The sequence below is a fragment of the Porites lutea genome, chromosome 4, assembly GCF_958299795.1.
Source record: "Porites lutea chromosome 4, jaPorLute2.1, whole genome shotgun sequence".
NCBI classification, from domain to species: Eukaryota; Metazoa; Cnidaria; class Anthozoa; order Scleractinia; family Poritidae; genus Porites; species Porites lutea.
The window spans coordinates 26,708,716-26,732,641 of record NC_133204.1 but is presented as its reverse complement, the minus strand read 5'-3'; the positions used below and the strand labels follow the sequence as shown (position 1 = coordinate 26,732,641).

The window sequence follows — 23,926 nt, the reverse complement described above, 5'->3', positions numbered from 1 at the left end:
GTAATGGATCTGATAGCACAGAATCGATACGCACTGATTGGGTCCGGTCTGAAAGGTAGCTGCGGAACCACTGAACTACGGCGGGTGAGGCGCCTACAGCGGAGAGCTTCTGGAGTAACTTCTGATGGCAAATACTGTCGAAAGCCTTTGAGAGGTCGAGTAGGACTAATGCGCTTATTTCCTTTTTGTCCATCGCCTCTAAAATTAGATCCGTGGTGTAAATATTCAAGGTCTCAGTTGAATGCAGTGACTTGTTGCCGCTTTGGTGGGATGACAAGCGGTTACGTGACATCAGGTAGGTGATAAATTGTTCAAGAACGATTTTCTCGCAAACTTTAGACGCAACATTAAGTAGTGACAATGGCCGATTATTCGGAGGCTGTTCGTGGTCTCCCTCTTTTAGGAGTGGGATGACCTCAGCGATCTTCCAGTCTGATGGAAAAGTAGAAGTAACGAGTGAGCAGTTGATTATCTCAGTAATAGGCCCGAGTATTACTTGTAGGGCGTCCTTGAATACTCTAGCTTTGGTTTTATCAGGTCCTGGAGCTCTGTTCAATGGTAAAGACAAGATGGTACGCCTTACAACTTCGATGCTCACGGGAGTGAACCTGAAGCAATCATCGGAAGATGATACAAGATCTGGCATGGATGAGTTTGAACAGATGATATTATTTTCTAATGCCAGCTTTGCAACAGCCTCAGCCGTGCGGCTTCCTACGGATGAAAAATATGAATTAAATTCATTTGCCACGGTCTTGAGGTCTTTAGAATAGACGAGTTTCTCTTGTGTTTTCGATGGAACGATGTTGTTGATCACTTTCCAAAGGGATCTCGAGTTGTTCATATTATTCTGAACTTCTTGATATGTATGTTTTTCAGCTTCAATGAGAGCTTTTTTCACACTTTTGCGGGAGATTTTATATTCTGCCCAGTCAAATTCATTGCGCGTTAAGAGAAAACGACGATGGAGACGGTTTCTTATTTTCATAAGATCCTTGATCTCTTCGGTGACAAATGGGCATGGGCGGTTGCGAATCTTGACTGTCTTTACCGGAGCGTGTGTCCGTTTTCCTCTATAAAAAGCTCATGGCGTTAATACTCTGAATCACAGTTTCAATTCCATGCTAAGGATGGACCTTGTGGAAAAGAGGAAACTACACTAGGGAGTGTGGCAATCTTTGTAGGGGCTGTCCTGTCTTCGTTTGGTTCAGAGTTATTTGCAGTGCCTTTGGCTAGTCTTTTAGGATAGTTTAAACAACACTAACAAGAAACGAGAAAAAAAAAACAATCACGTAAAGCTCGCGAGCAGACAGAAGAAAAATAGTTGGCGAGAAGAGCAAAAGGAGATGTCTACAACACGGGCTATTCCCAGGTGGTCCCCCGCCAAGGTACTAGACCCGCCCGACAGGACTTTACTTCGGTGTTCGGATGGGAACCGGTTTTTCCCCTGTGGTGTGGTCGTAGACGACGAGAGCAAGCGGCCGAAAGGTAAGATCAAATAGTTGAGTTCCGTCTTCTTGCTTCTGTACTGGACTGAGTGGCTAACCCTGACGTCTGCAACCGGTGGAAATAGTTTGACAACAGAACTGCGGTGAAATGTTTTCCTCTATAAAAAGCTCATGGCGTTAATAATCTGAATCACAGTTTCAATTCCATGCTAAGGATGGACCTTGTGGAAAAGAGGAAACTACACTAGGGAGTGTGGCAATCTTTGTAGGGGCTGTCCTGTCTTCGTTTGGTTCAGAGTTATTTGCAGTGTCTTTGGCTAATCTTTTAGGATAGTTTCAAAAAATACTAACAAGAAAAGAGAATAAAACCGGCTATTTTTTGCGAGCAGACAGAGGGAAAATGGTAGGCGAGGAGGGCAGAAAGGGGATTTCTACAACACAGGCTATTTTTAGGTGGTCCCTCGCCAACGTAGTTATATGAAATAGCCATTAACTTGTGTACATAGTGAAAATACCAATTACAATGCTGTAATATTTAGTTTATATACTAAAACCCTTGATAGTATTTTTTGCGCGCTCTGAATGGCTACTAAATCAGTGAATATGCAATGTTCTTAATGATTCACCTGCAGTTACTCCGAGGTTGCGACTCGAAACTGGCGTAAGTTTCGAGCAGAATGGCTTCCGGTTTGCTGTTGGAACAAACAAAGAAGCTTCACAAATAATCATGCAAGTTGTTCCCGACGTACACGAAGAGGGTGACGAAGTTGTTTTTGAAAAGCTTTGACTTTTTTTTCTTGAATTTATCGATGAAACCGGTGAAAACGTTTTTACAAATTATTACAAATGTAAGTTAAGCTCAAGTCTGCTTTACTTTATTGATTTGACTTGCTCATAAATAAGCTTAAAACTAAATTTAATAATCTCTTTTACAGAACGATTTTAAATAGAAAAAGAAATGACAACTCGTTTTGAAGAAATTTCCCTGCAGTGCTAAACAAATGCCACGGTCGTAACATGGTATATCCGGGACCCATTGATCCCTATTTTCTTGCCGTTTTTTTGATCCCTGAGCCCCATTTTCCCCAAAATTTTGATCCCTGAGCCCTGATAAAAAATTGATCCCATCCATGTTTTCACACAAAATTTAACTTAGACTCCAAATATAGAATATAGAACATGCTCAAATAAGCTGATGAGAAAAACATTAACTTTAATTTTTAGTGCAAGTTGTAGGTTCTATCAGAGGTTTAAAGATCAATATGAGTCAACATCTTTTTCTGCAATATTCTATTTAAAACACTTTAAATATCATGTTTGGCGATACTAGACAAATGATAAAACCTGGTTTTTATGAACGGGAGCTTTAGTAAGATACACAATGTAAGTTATTGTTAATTTACACATTTAAAGTAGTCCACTTCAAGTATCGTACATCTTGAAAGATCTTGCGGCGGAAACTTGAGTTTTTCAGATGTAACGTTCATCAAGAGTATTTACAAGGTTTATTTTCAGTGTTGATAATACTAGCAAGGCCACTGGGAGGTTTATAAGACAATCACAAGAAAGCATTCAAATAAATACAAAATTTTTGGATAAAAAATTCGAATAAATACATTTTTAGTCAAACAGCAAACACAGCTAGCGCTGGTTGTTCCCCGGGTGAATAAATGTCACTGTAAGGTACTTCTGAACTAAGGTCTTCCTCTAGCTCTCCAATTCCTGTTGCGTACGAACATCTACTTGCCCAGATAACTTGTCCAGTTAATCAATGTCCGATCTGTGCAGGTGGGTAATAAATGTTTTATTTCCAAAGAGACTCTTGCAACCACAAATTATTTCACGTCGGCCTGTTACTGGTCTACAATATTGATGTTAATAAAGTGTAATCGTTTGTCTCACGATTCAGTCACTTAAGGATGTAGATCGCGACATTTCAACTGCGTACTTCAAGTGTTCATTAGAAAAGCAACACTTAAAGACCTTGCCTTGATAGTCTTCGTCGACTGGTCACACGTGAACTTATATTACTCCAAGCTCTGGTTCTTGTTGGTCGATTATTAGCCGCTGAGATTGGTGCATTTCTTACTCCGTTGTTTGTATGAGCTTTTGCCTCACTGGTCCGCTGTCGTACGGATCTCCTATTGCTGTGTTTCTTGATTAAGGGCAACCAAGCTTCTGGACTTTCTATTCTGCTATTCCCGTTGATGTTGTGAGTGTACTCTTATGTGAATTTCCTCTTTCACTCTGTGTGTGTTACAGTGAGGATCACGATCAATTACCAATAGCAAAATACCTGCTTTACATGAAGTAGAAAAATTAAATGATGCAAGCCACAAGTTCTACAGTTTAACAACTTTTCTGTGTCAAGCCCATTAATGGCTTTTCCTGGCTTAATAACTATTATAGATTGTTAGAGGACATATCTGGTTGCAGGTCTTCCAGACCTACTCCTTCCAGCTTCAAGTCTAATTGGCTCTGAAAAGTTGTCCGCCTGAGCTTGTTCCCCTACCTCTTCGTCACCACCTGACGCAGGTGAATCATCTGATTCAACTGACCCCTGGAGCAATGCAACTAGGCTTTGCTCTTCAAGGCATCTCAAACAGAAGTTGTTTCCATCTTTCATTATTTGAACTTTCCCGATGATACACTTAGGTGAATTTCTATCGTCACGGTGCCCAGTCTGGTATACAAGGGGATCTTCTTCTGACTTTTCCAGCCATCCAATGTGATCACAGGAATGCGTCCCCCGGCGTTATGGTGGAGATCTTTTAAAAGAACTACAAGGAAGCAAGGAATGATATACCTCTTGTAATTGTGGTTGAGAGCAACTACCGGTACGTCTCTTTTGAATAAATAATCTCATATTTTTCGGCTGCGTCTTGAACTGTAGTTTGTCCTTCACTCCCTTGAACCTCTTTTAGCAGATCGACTTCTCCATGTGCCGACGCATTCCTTCTGAACATACTCAGAGCAAGTGCAAGTGTACCAACTCTTTCTTTGGTCTCTCGTTCGTTGCTGTCGTAAACCCCGTCCGAATTCTTACGCAAAGCTCTGCAATGCCTTCCTTTGTCGCTCCTTTCCCTCCACGCTCGTTTCCTCGTTCATATCTTCCTTAAGGTGTACTCTTGCCGTGCGACTTTCGAAGCCATTCCGGTGCCTTTTTACCCAGCTTTCTCTGTGTGTAATGGCTTTGAGGACCGGTATAAGAGATAAACGAGGATTGGTAGAGCCTCTCTATTGATTCTAAACGGCAGCTGGGCCGCCGCGATGCGTAGTCGTTCAAAGCAGGTGTTCTCACTTCACTAAAAAAACTCAGGCTCCAAATCTAAGGTGGTGATACCTTTCGGGGCCAACCATTACATAAGCCGAGGCCGAATAGCCCAAAGGGCCGAAAAAATTCTTGTAGATCAATATTGTCACTAAAGTCTGTACAGGTCCGAAAAAATCTTGCATGAAAAAAAATAACCCACCCCCGGCTCAAAAATCAAATAGTGGGCCCCTTACTGGTGGCCCTTCATGCTGAGTGCTATAATATATCAGGGGCACCCAAGGTCAATTTTCGGAAAATATCTGTTCGGAACACAATTTGAGATCTAGAATTTTCGGAAAATGTTTTGTAAAATTTCTTGCTTGCCTGCCTTTCCTAGGATTTTCGAACATCTAAAAAATGGTATAATTGTCCATTTTTAACGGATTTTTACCCTGAAAAGGTCACCTAGAATTTTTGGAGCCTTTTTTCTGGCTGAAATTTTCGAAAAGGTAAGTTTTGATCCCTATAATTTTCGAATCACTAGACTTTCAGATGGAAATTCCGAACAGATGAAAAATTTTTAGGGGATAAAAATATCCCTATATATATCTACCGTTTAAATACTAAAATACGTTTAACAATGCTATGTTTAAGTGGTTTTGAACTATATTCTCGTTGGATGTCCCTGATATATTAAATTCCTGCAGACTTTGCTACATGTACCTAGTCTGCAACATTCCTTTCACCAATTCAACCGTTTATTTCATAAAAAAAAAACTTAAGAAAATAAACTATAAAGGCTTTGTTACTTTTATGTCACCGAGGTAAGTTTTTGGCGTTCCACTTATTTTCACTAATTCTACATTGTAATTTCAGACTATTTATCATACAAGCATTTATCAGTTCTACAGTAATGGAATGGGATGTGTTCTTTACTTTCCCGGCCCAATACTAGTACTGGTAGGTGAACCGATCTCGGTTTCTCATCAGAGTTCGAGATAACCCTAAAGCTCCATGCAATTAGAGCAGATTTGTTAAATTGCGAGAAAGCATTTATTGGGCAACAAAGCGCGCGAATTCATTGTACTTTTGTATTCTACTTTTGATGTCCATTCTAATTATCTAAGTACTTTTAAGGGTTAAGTTACTGGTCAAAAAATACGAACCTCGATTTATGGTCGCCTTGTGACTTGCTTAAGGCGATGAGGCAATCGGGACCTATACAGTAAATTCCGCTTTCTATGAATCGGTTTTTCTATTGTCCTGGCGGTGTTGTTGTGTTTGATCGGCCGAAAAACTCTATGCTTGGACCCTCACCAGGAGTAAATCAAGGAAGTACTTACGTACCTTTCTCTGTCCTAGGATTTCTTTTTGTCCTTTTTCTTCTTCCCGACTTCTCGCAAAAAAGGATATGTATAAATCGCTTTCTCTGCTTTCTGGCGTTGACAGCGCGCTGAGGAGTTGCGTTACAAAGCGAGAAAAGTGACTTGAGAATCATATTACGGTGCCCTGGACAATTTAAGTAATGGTCCAGCTAAGAAGTAGGCAGAAAAACAATAGCCCGCGGCAATAGCGTCAGTTATTTTTCAGGCGCTAATTTCTCTAATCAAATTAAATCTGAATGCTCTGATTGGTCAATACAGCTAAAAGCGCGAAATTTGAATTTTAAAGTTGAATTAAGATAGCTTAAGACTCATTCGAACAACTTTTTATTTCGTCTATTGCTTTGTTATGTTGAAAAATATAACATATCTAAAATTTAAATGATTTCTATGCGCCAAACCCGAGGAAGTTAAACTGATATGAAATTACACGAATATGAGCACAGTGTTACATCAATCAGCGACGTTGGGAACAACATTTACGTCGGCTCTCACAAAAGAAATGTCAAAACCATGATCGTAAACAGCAGCAATTCACTCTCACGTGGCGAATCTGGCGAACGCGCCAATGTCGCGCGTTCATATTCGGCCACCATACAGAACAACAACAAGTACACAAAATCAAATCCAAATGTTATCTAAATGTTCTGCTTTTGGAAAAAAAGAGGATGTTGCCCAGATAGAAAAAATTCCTGCATGTTCGGATAATCGGGTTTCAGAAAAAGCTCTCCTACAGTTTATCTGTTTTCAAGGTTTTGATATTACTCTATAAAAATCCTTCTTACAATCTCTCTCGTCCTTGGAAAAAATAAAGGCAAGCTACAGTCATGCTCGCTAGATCTTCCGTACCAAGAGAGACTCAAACACCAGTGACAGCTATTTATAATACCTAAGCGGCTTCCGTCTCGGTATTCTCCGTCTCAGAACTCAAAGGTACAAAATGCAAACGTGTCACAAATTTCATTTCGCTCATTTTAACTTAAGGTCCACGGCGAACTTCCATTTCGCTTGATGAAGCAGTCTAGAGAGAAAAAAAATCGAATGAAAGATGGGTAAAGATACACGGAATATGGAAGTTTCGAAAGGGGCAAACACATGAATAACACATAATGCGCGCGGAGGTGCGAAAATCTATTGAATTCAGCTTACCTCAAGCTCAAGTGTTCTACATCTCTTCGAGAAATAAATTCATCCTTGTAAAAACAACAAATCTTTCGCTTTCTTCTTTTATGCCCAGCTGTACTCCAATTTCTAGTGCCACAATTATTCTGATCTCCTCCTGATCCGGCCTGACAACGAAAACAACTACGCCGGGCCCAAATTCCCACATGGCGACTCGGCATGTCGAGGACGGCAGCAAACCATGTTTAAGAGCATTTTGACCATCACTCCGATGATAAAATACAGTAAATTTGAGATAAATATTCAATAAAGAAAAAATGCAGATTTTTCACGAAGAAATTGACAAGATTTCTTCGGGTAAAAGACAAATTTCCTAACATCTCAAGTGTCACACTAAGATGGGGTCACAACAAGGTCGCGCGTGTGTTGCACGTTTTCCGCTCTAACTTTTGATTGGCGCATAGAACAATGCTGAAACTTGGCCGTGAGGTATAAGACAGGGGAATGGGGAAAATAAAGCTAAAAAAAGGTGTTTTTGTCACGTTTTTGACTCTTTTTTTGGCGATTTTTGGATTTCGGCCAATCAGAACGCTTGATTTAATTGAAATTAATGATTAAAAGTTAGCACCTTTTAATCACTTTTGCCGTTCGCCTGCCTACCTTTTACACGGACCATTACTTAATAATAAATTAAGAATATGATACCGTGTTTTCGTCAAACAACCAGGACTTCGTATGACAGGAACTGCCGCCAGCCGGAAGCAAGAATAGGTAATGTACCTCGGACAGAAAATTCTATGGACACAAACCTTATTATGCGGAAAAATATTGTGATAAGAGATTTTTAGACCGTGTAATAAATATGATCCCTGATTCGGGCTCAAAAGCCTTGTGATCCTTGATCCCATTCTTCTGAGCCCTGAGCCCTCTCCTCTGAGCCCTGATCCCAGTCAAATTTTGGGCTTTGAGCCCTGAGCCCATATACCATGTTACGACCCTGAAATGCTTTCAAACGTTTTATTTGTCGGCAAGAAAAGGCGACGGTCGCGGCCGTTCGGTCATTGGGCGCCAAAATTGTAATCGTTGGCAACAGTAAATCATTATTTTTGTGCTCGATTATCTCACTGCTTTAGTATATACTAAAACAATTATTTACCTCAGTGTCGGTGGCTAGTTATTATTCACCACTAGCCACCTCCACTTCGGTGAATAATTGTTCTATATTAATAATTTATGTGTTTTGTGCATAAATTTTTGTATTATATCACATGACCTTCATTGTAAATGAAATATGAGCCCGCATTTCCCGTAAGGGTGGTTTGTAACCAAACTCTTCGGGGATATCTTCTCAGCCCTTGATTTTGATTCTTTTATAACGGGATGAGAACTCGAGACCATAGGAGCCAGAATCCAATGAACTTGAAATGTTATCCAGGCTATCTATTGAAAGGAATCAAAGTGGCTTAGGTCCGCGTTTTGTAAAAGAATTAAGGCTATTAATCACCTGATTAATTTATTCCTGGATTTCTGGATTCAGGTAGGAAACTTAAACTTTGAAGATAGTTTCACTGGGGCAAGATTTCCGTACTGTTCTAACAACACCGTACATCTATTGTGAGTGTAGCAATTTCACACTTTACGAAGTTTTTATATGAAGGGTCAAAACATCATGAAACGTGTATGCATAGTCATAAATAAGGGTTTAATATTCTTGGTTTGCAACCACGTGAAAAGGCGACCAGGCTGGATGACAATACAATACATCAAAAGGAAAATAGAGTTGAGTTCCCAGAGGAGAGAAATGTGTTTGTCATCCAACATGGCTGCCATGATGTCAGATGCAAACTAGCAATGCCCGTACAAAACCAGCAGACCCGCAGCAGATCTTCAACAGATCTGTCTTATGAAAAACAGACTAACTGCAGACTATTTTAGCATCTGCAGACTATTTTAGTGTCTGCAAAGTCTGTTTTTAGTCTGTAACAGACACCCGGGAGCAGACACTACTGCTAATCATCTGCAAAGATGTTTTCCTGCAGCTGAAAAACAGATGAAAAACAGATCTGTAAAGTCTGCAGTGTTTGCAAGCTGTCTTTAGCATGCATGTTCATCAATTCGAAACAACTAAGACTCTCTTGCCAGGCCCATTTGCTGCTTTGTCAATAAATTTAAACATTAGCTACATGCAATTCATTATAAAAAGCATTGGGAAAATTTCCATACTCTGATTTTATGTTATTCTCAAGACTTTGTGTAGCTTTACAAAGTACATTCATGAATGCTGGCGGTAAATCAGTTCCATAACTGTTAACATGACTGAGTACCTACCAGTTTTACACAGTAACATAGAATGAACCTTATTGTTCATTACAGTTAAACCTAACTCAAAATAAAATCTCACAGACATGGAGTTTTAAAATGTCGGCCTTTTGATGTGATATTCATTTAAGAAATTTAAGCAAGAGTCTGTGACCGTGTGTTTACAGGACAGTCTGTTGTGATTTAAAAATTTTTTTTTCTCACATCCACAAGCCACCGACAAGCAAAAATTGTTAATTGATGAGACTTAATTCTCAATGTTCTGTCATTTTAATTTTCTTGTTTGTTTTGTTTCATTACTTAAAAAGTGATAGGCTTCCAGTTGTAGTTAACAGTTATCCTAAGCTTTTTGGCGCAAATTGAGAGAATGTTTTTTGTATTTACGGTAAAAATAAAAGGTGTTTGAGTGGTACGATACACCTTTTATTTTGCTTGCTATTTATACCTCCTTCTGCTTCATCTGCAGAATGTCGATCTGCACAAATTGCAGATCAGTTCTGCAGACATTCTGCAGACATCTTGCAAATATTCTGCAGACATTCTGCAGATAATCTGCAGATAATCTGTAGATGATCTGTAGACTATCTGCAGATCTGATACAGATGTTTCACCAGATTTGAAGCAGACTAAGAACAGATCTGCTCATTTCCTATCCCTTTTGTGGAGGAAAAACAAATTTGAAAAGGGTTTAAAACCTATCCAAAAAATTTGTAAACAACTTGTCTTTGTTACCAAATACTTGAAATTGGTCCATTTTTCACTTCACAACCAAAACAACTCAACCTCATCCCAAGGTCTTCTCGGTTAATGGTGCATTAACCTGCAACTCGGTGCTGCACTTTTGACATCATCGGTTGATTAATCGCAAAATTCTTCCAAATTTGGTCAACAGCAGCTGGTTATGGTGAATTATGCATGTGCTTTTTGCCAATCAGAAATTGAGAAATATTTTGAATGAATAATAAATTATGTAACTTGTTGTACACTAGATAAGCTAGTATATTTAGGTGATAATTTTTCTATTGGCCCAAAACCCCAAGATGTGTCCATAAACAGTACAGCAACCTTTACAGAACTATATTAAAACATGACATTTCGACGACATGTCACCATTGTCAAATACTGTGAAATGATAAATTTAGAATAATATCTTAATGCTTTTGATAATCATGACTGGTAATCCCCAAAAGGTCATGTTTTAATGGTGTTGCTATTTATCCAAAAAATTTTTAAAAAATTATTCCATTTATCAAACTTTGCAAAAACAGGGCTATCATCTGGTATGCATTTGGGAAAGCTTGGTTAAGTTCCAGGGGAGGTGGGGTTGTTCTTAAGACTATGCTTTGTGTTGAGTTTTTGTACTTGGCTTATTCCTATCTTTCAAAGCTCGCTGTCTCCCTCAAATTGAGGGGAGTTTGTGTCTAGTTGGGTGTCATGTTGTTGCACAGACACAGGGCTGTCATCTAGTATGCATTTGGGGGAGCCTGGTTAAATTCCATGGGGGTGGGGTTGTTTTAAAGTTTGATGTGTTTTCGCGCTGTTATGCAGTTTTTTTGTACTATTTGCACGCCAGTAGTGACCCACTCTGTTGATAATGCCCCAAGTCAGCAAGCAGTTAAGAATTGGTGATTGTAGGACTTGGTTTTGTTGAGCAGTGTTGGTTTGGATTGTTTTGGGGAGACGTACCAGTTGCAATGAAAAATGGGGGGAATTGGGGAAATGGCTTTGCAATTGGTGACCCTAACATTAAAATTGTCCCTTAAAATGCCTTATTTTCCAGACTAATGAGGAAAGCTTCACTTTTGTCACCTTCAAGACAAATGTTTCTATCAAATGGAAGCTCATGTATTCAAGAATTTCTTTTTGGAGGTGAGATTTTACTTGTCCAGTAAGAATTAAGGGGCATCAAATTACCAATCAGTGAGAGAGACTGACTTGTTTTCAAACTACCAGGTATATATTCTTTATGTCGGATGAACAGGCTGCAGTTATCTATAGGCGAGTGGCTTCGCAATCAGAACACAGCACTGATAATAGACCACTAGCTGGATTTTACTGATACCTAAAACATTAGGGTTGAATTGAATTTGGAAGTTGAGTCAGATGGTAATCTGATTTGGCAAGCTGCGAATGATTGTAGAGTGATTATCACTAGAATGCAACTGTTTGTTCCGCGCATACCTTTTAAGAGTGAAGGTCAATAATTATACATGAGCCAATATCTTAAGTGACATAATTGGACTTGATTGAGAAAAATATTGAAATATCAGATAGCAGTCAACAGAGATCCGCAAATTTTAAGTTTTCGAGTAGTATAAAATCGTCCGTGTAATGTTTTTCATAATCAGTGATGCAAATACCGATGCATCATTGGCTAACCCATTTCTTTATAATACATTCTCTGTCTCAATGGAGGCAATGAAATTATTCAATTGTCATCTGGAGGTTGGTAATGGTAACGAATACCCTGAGATTCATTATACACCATCCACTGATATGACACATGTTTACAGGGATGTTCTGAAATTAATGTCCATAAAAATAATGAATACAGTGAAGGGACATTACTCAACAGAAGTAATTTCAGTACCATATTTCCTTTCCTATTTTTTTAATTTAACAAAACAAAAAAATGGATATTAAGCTAGAAAGGCACCACGAAACTGACATTTAAACACGAGCCATCTGGACAAACAGCAACAGCATATTGACTTTGTATGAGCAAGATGTGAAACTAATTCAAAAAGATGGTAAAATACTACTCAGATAATAAATGATTTAATTTGTTTTAATTGAATCTGTTTTGTAAGCATCAAATTAAAGTTATAGTACAACACAATATGTTAGATTACACGCCTAAATCAACCACAAATTACTCCAAACTTCTAACTCTTTTAATACGTGTCGGTGGCGCTTTCCGCCATCTTGCGATTACATCATCTTGGCTAGAGCCAGTCCTTTTCGATATTATTCTAACTAGTTCCAGTTCTCTACATTCTCCCCCTCTGGAAAAAGATGTTGTCCTCAACATGAACGGATAGACCATAGTCTCTTGTGGGTTATCTCGTGTAACAGTTCCTCGTATTCTTGTATCTCATTATTGGGTCAACAAAGTTATCCTGGTTGATCAGGCCAGAATGTTCGCTTAAGTTGCCCAAATGTTACGCGCCTATATCGATTGTTTGCCCGTACAAAGAACATGTAGAGATCGAGAAAAAAAAAAAATCTCCTAATAAAACAAGGTTGTACCTCTTAAAACGAACGACATGTGAGTTATACTATACTAAACATTTATCCGTCTTATCTAAAACGAACGTAATTTCAATTGGTCCAAATCAGTTCCTTTCTCTTCAAGTTAATGCCACCAGGCTTGCTGGTAACGCCACGCAGGCACAGGATACATCGGCTGAACGTGTACTGGGAAAGGTACAAAATAACTGAAGGGCTGAAAGACAGGTTGTTGCACCACCCATGATACCGGGACAGGCTGCCATAACTGGTGTGGATATGATGCTGTGATGCCGCGAATTCCTGTTGTGGAACTGGGTTGAAAGGAGGGTTGTCCCATTGCATCATAGGTCATCCTGAGGGGTGGTCTGCTTACGCGCTGTGACTGTCTTAGAGGTACACCATCTACAGCTTCATCATCGAACGCACCACTTGGTTGCTCTGTGTCTTCAGCCTCTCCCTCTGAGCCTGGACCATCAACTTGACAAGGGTAAGTGTCGTGTTCATCTAACTCTGGAACAATTTGGCAATTGTCTTCAGTATGATTCCTCGTAGACTCGTAAAATTCTTGAAGTTGACCAGGTGTTAACCCAGGGATGTTCTCATCAGTGGTTCTGGTTGTGTTCTCTTGTAGCTCCTGCTGTCTTCGGGTTGTCCTGGGCATCGTGCGACGACTCTTGGATGGCTTAGGTGGTATCTCAACAGGTAGAAAGGAACATGGTAGCAGCAGGTTGCGATGCAGAACTCTTGTCCTTCCATTACCAGTCTCTGGTTTTACCTCGTAAACTGGCATATCCTCCCTCCTTTGAGTAACAATGTGGATTTCTTGCTCCCAATAAGAGCGTAACTTTCCTGGGCCACCACGCTCCGTCATGTTTCGCACAAGAACACGGTCTCCTTCACGTAGCGTGGTATGTCTAACTTTCTTGTCATACTGTTGTTTCCCCATGTCTGCACTTTTCTTTGCATGAGCGGAGGCTAGTTCGTAAGCTTCTTTCATGGCTCTTCGCCAATTTTTAACATACTCAGGGTATGTAGAATATCCCTCTGGAGGTTTCAAGCCAAACATTAGGTCGATGGGTAGCCTTGGCGTCCTACCGAATAGTAGATAGAAAGGTGAGAATCCAGTAGAGTCGTGGCGAGTGCAATTGTATGCATGGACTACTTTATTGAGATGGTCACGCCAACGGGATTTCTGTTTCTCTGGCAGGGCTCTCAGCATTGATAGAAGTGTTCGGTTGAACCTTTCAACCTGCCCATTCCCTTGTGGATGGTAGGGGGTTGTCCGCGAATGTTTGATCCCACTCAGTTTCTCAAGGTTGTAGAAGAGTTTGTTTTCGAACTCTCCGCCCTGGTCATGATGAATGGTTCCTGGAAACCCAAATCTCATGATAAAGTCATTATACAGTTTGTTGGCAGCGGTCTTCGCAGACTTATCCCGGGTGGCGTATGCTTGGGCAAATCTGGTGTAGTGATCCATGATTACCAATATGTACTGGTATCCACCCGAGCTTGGTTCGAGATGAACATAGTCCATGGAGACGAGTTGGAAAGGTGCTGTGGAGAGGATAGGCTGAAGTGGTGCGTGGACATGAGTTGCGGGTTTACGTTGCTTCAGGCAACGACACACTTTTGTGACATAATGGGTGATGTCTGCTCTCATAAACGGCCAATAGAAGCGTTCTCTAGCTAGTTCCACTACTCTGTCGGCACCCAAGTGCCCCATGTTTTCGTGTAGCTCTTCATACACCCTTTTGTGGTATTTCTTGGGTAAAACCATTTTGTCTCCACACCCAGTTTTCCGATAAAGGATTCCATCTTCAGCAATAAACAGTTTATTCCATTCGTGTAAGAGTTGTCGGGCAATAGCTGTCTCTTGCTGCCTTTCCTGATAGGTGGGACGCCTTCCAATTTGAATAAACTGTAAAACACGAGCAATTGATGGATCTTCTTGCTGAGCTGCGACAAGTTCATCACGTGGCAGAGTTGGAATGTCTACACGCTCTTCCTTTAACATGTCGTGTACTGCGGTGAGAGATGACAACCAGGCGGTCTGGGGGGTGTTAGTTACATGGACTGAAGATGTGACAGCATCCAGAACATCCTGATTAACTACTTCCGAACAACTTTTCATATAGCCCTCAAAACTGATTGGCATACGAGACAAGGTGTCAGCATCTGCGTTGGCTTTTCCTGGTCGATACCTGATCTCAAAATGGAAGTCGGCTAATTCATTAACCCACCGTAAACCAGTGGCGTTCAGTTTCGCTGATGTTAGGATGTATGTCAAGGGGTTGTTATCAGTGAAAACAGTAAACTTTGGCGAGTAGTAAAGGTAGTCACGGAAGTGTTCAGTCACTGCCCATTTTAGAGCAAGAAACTCAAGTTTTCCTGCGTGAAGGTGGTACTTTTTCTCAGCTGGTGACAGCGCTCGTGAAGCATAAGCAATAACTCGCATGACCCCATCCTGGTTTTGGTACAACACTGCCCCGAGACCGTCTTTACTTGCGTCGGTGTGGAGAGTAAATGCTTTTGAGAAATCTGGATAAGCCATAATGGGTGGATTACTGAGGTGTCCCACTAACTTCTCGAGGGCTAGTTGCTGTTCTCTTCCCCAAACGATTGGCGTCTTTGAGGGCTGTTGTCCATCCTGTCCTGTGCTGGTAAGCAAGTCATAGATCGGTTTCGCAATTTTAGCAAAGTTTTTAATGTACCTTCGGTAGTAACTTAGTATTCCTGCAAGCTGTCTTACTTCACCAACAGTTTTGGGTGTTACTTCCTTTAACTTCTCGATAGCTTGTACACACCCTGGATCCATCTGGTAACCATCACCTGACACAACTCTTCCTAAAAACTTGACCTCGCGTTTGAACAAACTACACTTGCGCGGCTTCAACTTGACTCCATGTGCTCGTAACTTTCGCAATACTGTTCTCAGATGCTCGATGTGTTCTGCAAATGTCCTACTAAATACTATGATGTCATCGAGGTACGGTATAGCCACTTTGTCCCTTAGTTCACCCAAACAACGTTCCATAAACCGTTGGAAATTCGCAGGTGCGTTCATCAATCCAAATGGGATCCTTACCCATTCATATAGCCCCCACGGTGTAATGAATGCTGTCGCTGCTCTACTGTCCCTGTTTACGAACCCCTGATGATACGCCTTACCCTGGTCAAGTACACTGAACCACTTATTTCCGCCAAGACTATCCAAGGTCTCTTGGACTCTAGGAATGGGATGTCTGTCAGCAATAGTCTTGCGATTTAGTTCTCGATAGTCAATGCATAGCCTTAGAGACCCATCCTTCTTGCGAACACAGACAACTGGAGAGGAGTATGGGGACTTGGATTCAGTGATGAAATTCTGGTTCAGAAGGTCTTCAATGTACTGTTTCACCTCCGGATACAGTGGTCGAGGAATTGACGTGTACTTCTTTTGCACTGGCTGGTTATTATGCAGATTAATCTCCATTTCCAGATCAGGGATGCAGCCAATATCTTCTTCATTGGATGAGAATGACTCGTACTCTTCCCTCAGCATCATTTCAGCTGCAGTCCGCTGGTCATGATCCAAATCACCGAGATCAACTGCCGGAAGTGGGTTTTCATTTTCTTTGTTTTGCTGCTCAGCAGGGGTGGTGGGTCCCTGAGGTTTAGGTTTCTCAAAATATTGCTGGTCATTCTGGGTTCTACATTCACTCAGTCTAACATCTGCTGTTGTCACTGATTTGACTGCCTGAAGGACTCCTAACGGGGTGCGACTCTTAAGCAGAATATCATGGTCTGTCCCATTGTGTACAGCAATCTGTACCTTAGATGACTTTCCTGGTTTGACATTTAACAAAGTTCCATTAACTTCTAAACCCTCTGGTAACTGTGCCAATTCATTTGGCTCAAACAGTACTGGTGTTAGCTTGTTTACTGGTCCTGTAGTTGCACGGCAGCCAACAGTTATCATGCTATCCCTTGGTATCACCACATCTCTCCTTCCCGTCCTCACTTTACAAATGGCATCTGAACTTGAACTCTGAATGAAATTTACCAAGGCATCTACTTTTGTCTTATCTGTTCCAGGGAAACTCTTGTAAATTGTTGGGTTTGGATTCTGGTCCTGACTTACTAACTCTTCAATGACATTGTATCCCAAAATGGGACAGTCCAACTTTTCTGATGTCACTAGAAAAGGCACTAACAGTTCCTCTTGATTGCTATCACTACCAGGAGGAGTTAGCATAACTCTGGCTTCCACCCACCCAATGTAGGGTATTTGAGACCCATTCACTGCTGTTAGGCTAAGGCTTGTCTCCAAGAGTTCTGACAACTGTCTAATGGCTACTTGTCCTAAGCATCTTTGGACAGAGTCGACTGATATTATTGAAACCTGGGCACCAGTGTCCCATAACATTTCACATTCATAGTCATTGAGCAAGCACTTCACCATACACTTCTTGCCAACAAGGCCAATAACTTTAGCATGCTCACTTGGAGTTAAATGACTGACACAGGCTGGGTCTACAAACTCTTTTGACTTACTTGTACTCGCCTCAGAAAGATGACTTATTGCTTGGCACAACACCTTGTGTTCAGCCCAGTGTCCCTTTTGACATCGCGTGGTGCAATACCATACACTCTGACACTGACTACATCTTTTAAGTTGTCCATGCTCTACTCCGGTTTTACAACAGTGGCTACATTGGTGAGACTTTGGTGGGTTTACGACTGCTTCCTGTCTCGCGGGAGCAGTCGATTCCTGTTTAACTGCTTCCTGCATCCCCTTGCCAGATGAGATTCGCTCCCACACTTAAAACAGTGATTGCAATATTCCTTTCTGTTCTCGAGGCAGCTTGAACACAAAGGTGGTCTTCTTCTCTCTGGCCACTTGCCTGGAGGTACACTTTGATTGCTGTTCTTCCTGACCTCGCTTTTCAATGCCTCGACTTCTGACTTGATTGCACTTATAGCTGTTAGAAGATCATTCTGAGGGCTGTTCTTCTTGCCTCCTTCCTTTTCTTTAGGTGGGCCATCAGATACCGCAGACACTGATAATGGTGGTTGTTTGGTCTTGGTATTATTCTTAAGCTTCTTGTCCCTTTCCTTTTCTGCTGACGTAGCCATGCTCATCTGTTGCATCAACACTTCATCTGTCACATTTGAGTCCTTCAGGAATGGGCGAATCTTAGCACGAATACTTTCATCCTGTAAACCAGTTTCTACTGACCGAAGAAACAGACGTTGTATGTGTCCAGAGTCATACTGTAGGGATATTTCACCTTCTTCTTCACCACATGCAAACAGGATTTGTTGCCTCAGATCAAGAGCATTCATCAAAAATGCCTGGGGTGACTCCTTTGGGCTCTGACATAGGGATGCCAGTGTTTGATAGAGTTCTGATGTATTCTTTGCACCATAGTGGCTACGGAGAATTTTCTTTAACCGATCCAATGTCAAATCTTCGTAAGTTTCGAGGTAACTCCTAAGTACCATGCCAGGTGTAATTGAGCGAATAACACCATCAACAATTTCACTCTCGCCATAACCTTGGGCCAACCCCATTTGAATTTGACGCATAAGGGAAGAAAAACTAATTTTGTCTTTCTGCTCGGGTTCCCCGATTTGACCACTGATCTTAAACTGTCTACGTAACGCGCTAGTCGCTAGTAGTTTTTGAACAGGATCTTCCTTCGCTACGGGAGGAGATTTTGAATCACTTAGAACTGGCTTACCATCTTCTTCATCGTTCTTGATGCCATGGGGTTTCTCTGTCAGCATTTCTTTTACGTCCTTGAGGTACGGCACGACTTCGGCTTCCTTCAGTTTTTCAATTTCATCATCGAGCCGTAGAGCAACACGTTTCGCCACAAACAATTTTGTTTTTCCCTCATATTCAACTTTGAAGAACTTGGCCATTCGCTCGAGTGAGCTCCAGTCCGCGGCATAGATGCTAGACTGTAATTCCAATTGAAGATCTTCTGCCATCATCGGCAAGGCCTCAGTTCCGATGTTTCCGATTGACAATGGCGGGCAGTGGAAGCACGTGGTCAAAGCGATGAGAGACACAAATATGCTCAAAAACATACCAAAATCGATCGCCAGAAACGTTCCATCCAGTGTTTCATCTTCGTCGGGCTACAAGTCCTGGCAGGGTCGCCAATTTTGTTAGATTACACGCCTAAATCAACCACAAATTACTCCAAACTTCTAACTCTTTTAATACGTGTCGGTGGCGCTTTCCGCCATCTTGCGATTACATCATCTTGGCTAGAGCCAGTCCTTTTCGATATTATTCTAACTAGTTCCAGTTCTCTACAAATACAGAACCAATGACATTTATGAAATTAAATTAAGCGAGGGTCAACTAGGAAAGCTTTTGAGAGCTTATAAAAACAATTCCGCGATTACCATTCAGTTGACTAACAATGAGTTTTGGTCCCCACATGAATTATCTTTGACTAAAACACAACTGAAGAAAATTCATAAAGCTATGAAAAGTGGTGTTCATTGTTCACGTGCTGATATAAAAATTTCAAAACACAAATCAGAAAAGCTGTTAAATACGGTGGATGACTGTTTTCAAGCCTCATGACTTTAGGACCTATTAGTTTGCTACCCATGCATGGCTATGCCATTTAACCTTAAAAGGCTATTGCACCGATTGCAACGGGTCCGTTATCTGGCTTAGCCAGTCTTGGTGTGGACAAGATTTTTGGTAAAGGTCAAAGAGGTGGTTTCATGATACCACAAAATAAAATAGATCAGTTAATCAAGTATAGGAATCTCCTCATATTAGACAAAAGAAAAAGATTTTAGAGGCTTTACAGACTGATGGGCAACTAGTTATCAAACCAACGGCAAAACAAAGTGGTGGTGTCCTTGGCACTCAGTCTTTTAGCAAGTATTGATGTTCCTTTGGCTATTGAATTAGCTACTAGACTCTTCGGTAAAGAACTGCAAGTCGATAGAAGTGGTTCCAACAATAGGTATATATTACCTCTAAAAGAGACGGTGCTGTAATCATTCCATATGCAATGCCTCCACCACGTTTTGGAACATGGGAAAATCCAATCGGTATGGGTCAGTAGAAAAGAAAAAAAAGGACAAGCGGGTTGCTGCCGGGAGAAAACAGTCCATTAAATGAAATCCCATTCCTAGGAGCAACACTGTAAAATTCGTAAACAAACCATTATCAAACCATGATTTATATCAGTGAATTAACAGATTGAAAAACAAAACATTTCAGAGGTTTATTTAGTTGAGATAATTTACCAAAGAAAATGCAAAGCATAAAAACAGGAATAATTAATTTACAAGATTCAATAGGATCAAGAACTCATTGGGTTTGTTACAGAAATGTAGACGGTGTCACTTATGTGAATATTTGGATTGACTGATAATGCCATGATTTGAAAATTATTTGAAAACAAGTTGTAAAAAACTATATATTCAACAGATGAAATACAAGAAAGAGATAGTGTATTATGCAATTATTGCATGGTGTTTGTATTATCTTTCGGAGAGACAAAAAGGTAGATCAACATTTGATGTTATACAATACCAAATTTAATTTTACAGATCAAATGATAAATTCAAAATCAAATTTTTAGTAAGATATTTAACAAATATCTAACATGTATGTATAATGGTTAAATCGTATTGCATTAAAGAAAAGTAACAAAATGAATGCGTTCAGCCTTGGCTGGTTAAACACGAAAAAAATGCCAGAACAATGTTTTGGTGTACTTGTGCATCATGTGGTATTCAAAAGACCCCCCCAGTAAAAATATAGGCGTGATCACACCGTGATCACGGGTGTGATCACAAGGTGTGATCTTGCCGTGATCACGCGTAAAAACTTTTTACGCGTGATCAAGGCGTGATCACACTGTGATAATAGCGTGATCACAGAAAATAGTGTGATCACGGACAGACAAATTTTTAGGCGTGATTATGAGTGTGATGATACTGTGACCACGGTCAGGAATTTGCATCACCCCTTGAAATCACGGTAACAGACGAAAAGCAAATTACTTATTAGGACAACTTTGGACACCCGATTTTTCGAAATTTCCGGGGTTTTTTGCCCCCTAGTTATTACTTAAACCAAAACAAACTGGTTCCCGCAAAGTGCACATGTTAAAAGCCACATCCCTTACATGCGGCGTCATTCATTACAAAGCAGGCTTAAAACAGTGGTTTAATTTTAATAACGCTTCAAAAATTACAAAATTACTCCATGTAAATGTTACGCACGCTTAAGTAAACATTAAATCGTAATTTTTCACACAGGCAGCTATAACGCCTTAATTACTGGCTAACCAATGTTCTTTAACTATGGATAAAATATTTAAGATTTACTGCTCTTATCAAATAATGTGTAAACACATTCGTAATGTTATAAACGATATAAGTCCTCTTAATGGTTCTTTAAACTTATCCTCAGCAGTGGTGCAGGTTTTTTTTTAATCCTTGCTGGTGTTAACCCCTGCCCACACAAAACACCTGTTGTTTCTCACCATTCTACATTTCTCATCTATAGATTTTTTTATCTCTGTCCACTTGAGATTTTCGTCAGCAGGGAACGACATCTCTGTACATTCTCTCACTGCTGCCATTCGGTTTGGGTCCAGTTTGAGAAGTTTATCACCCTTGCCTTCAACGCTGCCCAGCTTTGCTTCTTCCCTGCTGAAGACAAGTTCGAAAAGTTTAAGGGCGAATCGTTTTGGGCTGCTCTGTGAGATTTGGTCCACGTTTTTCTTTGCCACGTACACTCCACGGCTTGGGGAACCAATTAGCATTGTGGACTCTCTCTCATTAGATGGCTTTTGCAATTGGTTTAGGCTCTTTTGTGGTTGTGAAGTCGTCAAAGGTGAAACTGGGCTGTTTGAGGCAGAAGCTTTTGGTGAAATAGAGACTGAGGGACTTGGTGTTAATTCAACATTTGACAGCTGGTCCTCAAAACGGATGTCTGCATTGTGCACTGCTTTGTAGTATCTCTTTTTACAGGCTTTACATTGCTCAAATTTCCTTACAGCATCAGTGAGCTTATGAAGCTTAGCTGTCATCTCAGACACTTGGTGGAGGATTTTGTCCACTTTTTCTTCCAGGTCATTGTCAAATTTTCCAGTTCCTAAACCTAACGAATAATGGGGGAAAAATATGGTCATTCATGCTTTGAGTTCATTGCGGGCAAATTCAAGAACAGCGTGTCGGGAGTCGCACCCGTATTTATAGAAATCCACGACAATTCACTTGATGTAGCTTTATTCACAAAACCCTAAAGTCACAGTTTTCGCAACTCACTCACTCACAGATATTTTCGGCACAACAACTTAGTTGAGATAGCGTGATCTTTTATAAAGTGACTGACATTTAGTATTATTTTGATGATATCAATTAAGAAAACAAAACATCCTATCAGTTGTCACGGTTCACTTTGTGACAGTTCCTTGAACTTAATAGTTTTCCTGTGATGAAAATGTCTTCAAATTAAACAGTTACTAGCCCTGTTACTAGTTGTGATCTTGCAGTCGACGTTTATAGCACGGCCTCCTTGTAATTATTTTTTGGGAACAACTTTTGTCAATTATTTGTAGTTTGAAAGGATAAAAATCTCGTGTGTGATAATGTCAGTGTATTCTGTCAACATATTTGTGACAATATGGTACATTTTTTCGCATTGTCATGTCATTTAGACTGAAGTGAGGTGCGACAGACTCACTTCTGCCGCATGGGAACGCTCAAGAAAGACAATCATATGCCTATGTATTTTAGAAAATCTGAATTTCTGACAAGCGTAGAATGACGACAATCAAAGGTAAGTACAAAAACTGAAATTTCACTTACGTTAATGCAGCGAAATAACTTAAGTTAATTTTCCCGCACATGAATTTCCTTGACAACTCTAATAAATGTCTGTCATTTGTGGACGGCATAAAAATCTTGTGAATCACTGGTATCGATGTGCCAACTGCCATGATATACAAGTTTGTCACGAGAAAAAAAGTAAAAAAGGCAATTTTAGACTAAAATATGGAATTAATATAAGGTATCAAATTTTCTGAAAATAATTATTTACACTTTAGGCAAGGAGTTAAGTTAATTTAACTTACCCTCTTTTTCTAGGCTTGACTGATCGCTTGGCTGACAGTCGTTGTTAACATCAACTTCGACTTTAGCTGCAAATTCGCTATCCAGGGTAACAGGGACGGTGGTCTTACTGAACTCTGAAAAAACAAGTCAAAACAATTCAATTAATCATGTCTTATAGAATTGCAATAGCATTTCTAACAAATGACATAAAATCGCGTTTTACTTTGCAAAGTTCGTCCAATGAATAGACCTGATTCCACCTGTAGGCATGAAATATTTACGTACGGCAAGTTATCAGCTTTTGTATTGACATGTTTGCTGCTGACAATGAAGAATACAAATGGTAGAGTAAGTGTCTTTCAGACTCAGCCGGCTTGGTCATTCACGCAAAACAAAACAAGAACAGAAACAAATTCATTTCAGTTCGTTGTGTTTTTATTATTGTTTAATATACAGTTACTTACCTTTTGAGGGCTCAAGTACTTCAAATATGGCCACCAGGTCATCGGTTGACCAGTCATCACATATTCGACCATGTTCTTCCATTTTCCATTCTTGACCTTTAATAACCAGGAGTTGATTGTCAGATGGAATTCGCGTCGTCTTTGCTATTAGGTTTTTTAAGGTCTTGAGTGTGGTTTCCGGCTCCACAGAAAGATTGAATTCAACGGGTTTGTCCGTTTCATTTCCATGTAGGAGAAGCTTCATGCCAAGGGAAACCGTCTTGCCAATGTTAATAGACTGGTTCTCTGCAATTTCAGATCTCGCTTTCTTTTGGGCTGCATTACTTAAGCCTTTGTCTTCGTTTTCCTTGTCTTTCTTCGCCTTATGTTTTCTCTTCTCCTCAGATCTTGACTCTTCTCGGTTTTGGCGGGAAATACTGTTGGTGATTTGCTTCTAATGGCCGCCTTCGAGGGAAAGCGCCTTCTTTTGCCAATTGGCAAGAACGGCTTTTTCTTCAGCTTCTTGGTCAAATGGCTCTGAATCGGACTCAGTCATTTCAAGATCTTCTGCGTGAACATTTTTCAATGAAAATTCGCGAAATTCAGGCCGTGGTTTTTTCGCTGTTGGCTGCTCTGTAAGAT

At 40.4% G+C, this 23,926-nt stretch overlaps 1 non-coding gene across 1 annotated transcript; it reads right to left on the bottom strand.

The window, feature by feature from the left end:
- Positions 1–1,347: 1,347 nt before the first annotated feature.
- Positions 1,348–1,466, bottom strand: LOC140936138 (5S ribosomal RNA). Its single transcript, XR_012165359.1, has one exon. It is a non-coding gene; the product is annotated as a 5S ribosomal RNA (ribosomal RNA).
- Between the last annotated feature and the right edge of the window lie 22,460 nt (positions 1,467–23,926).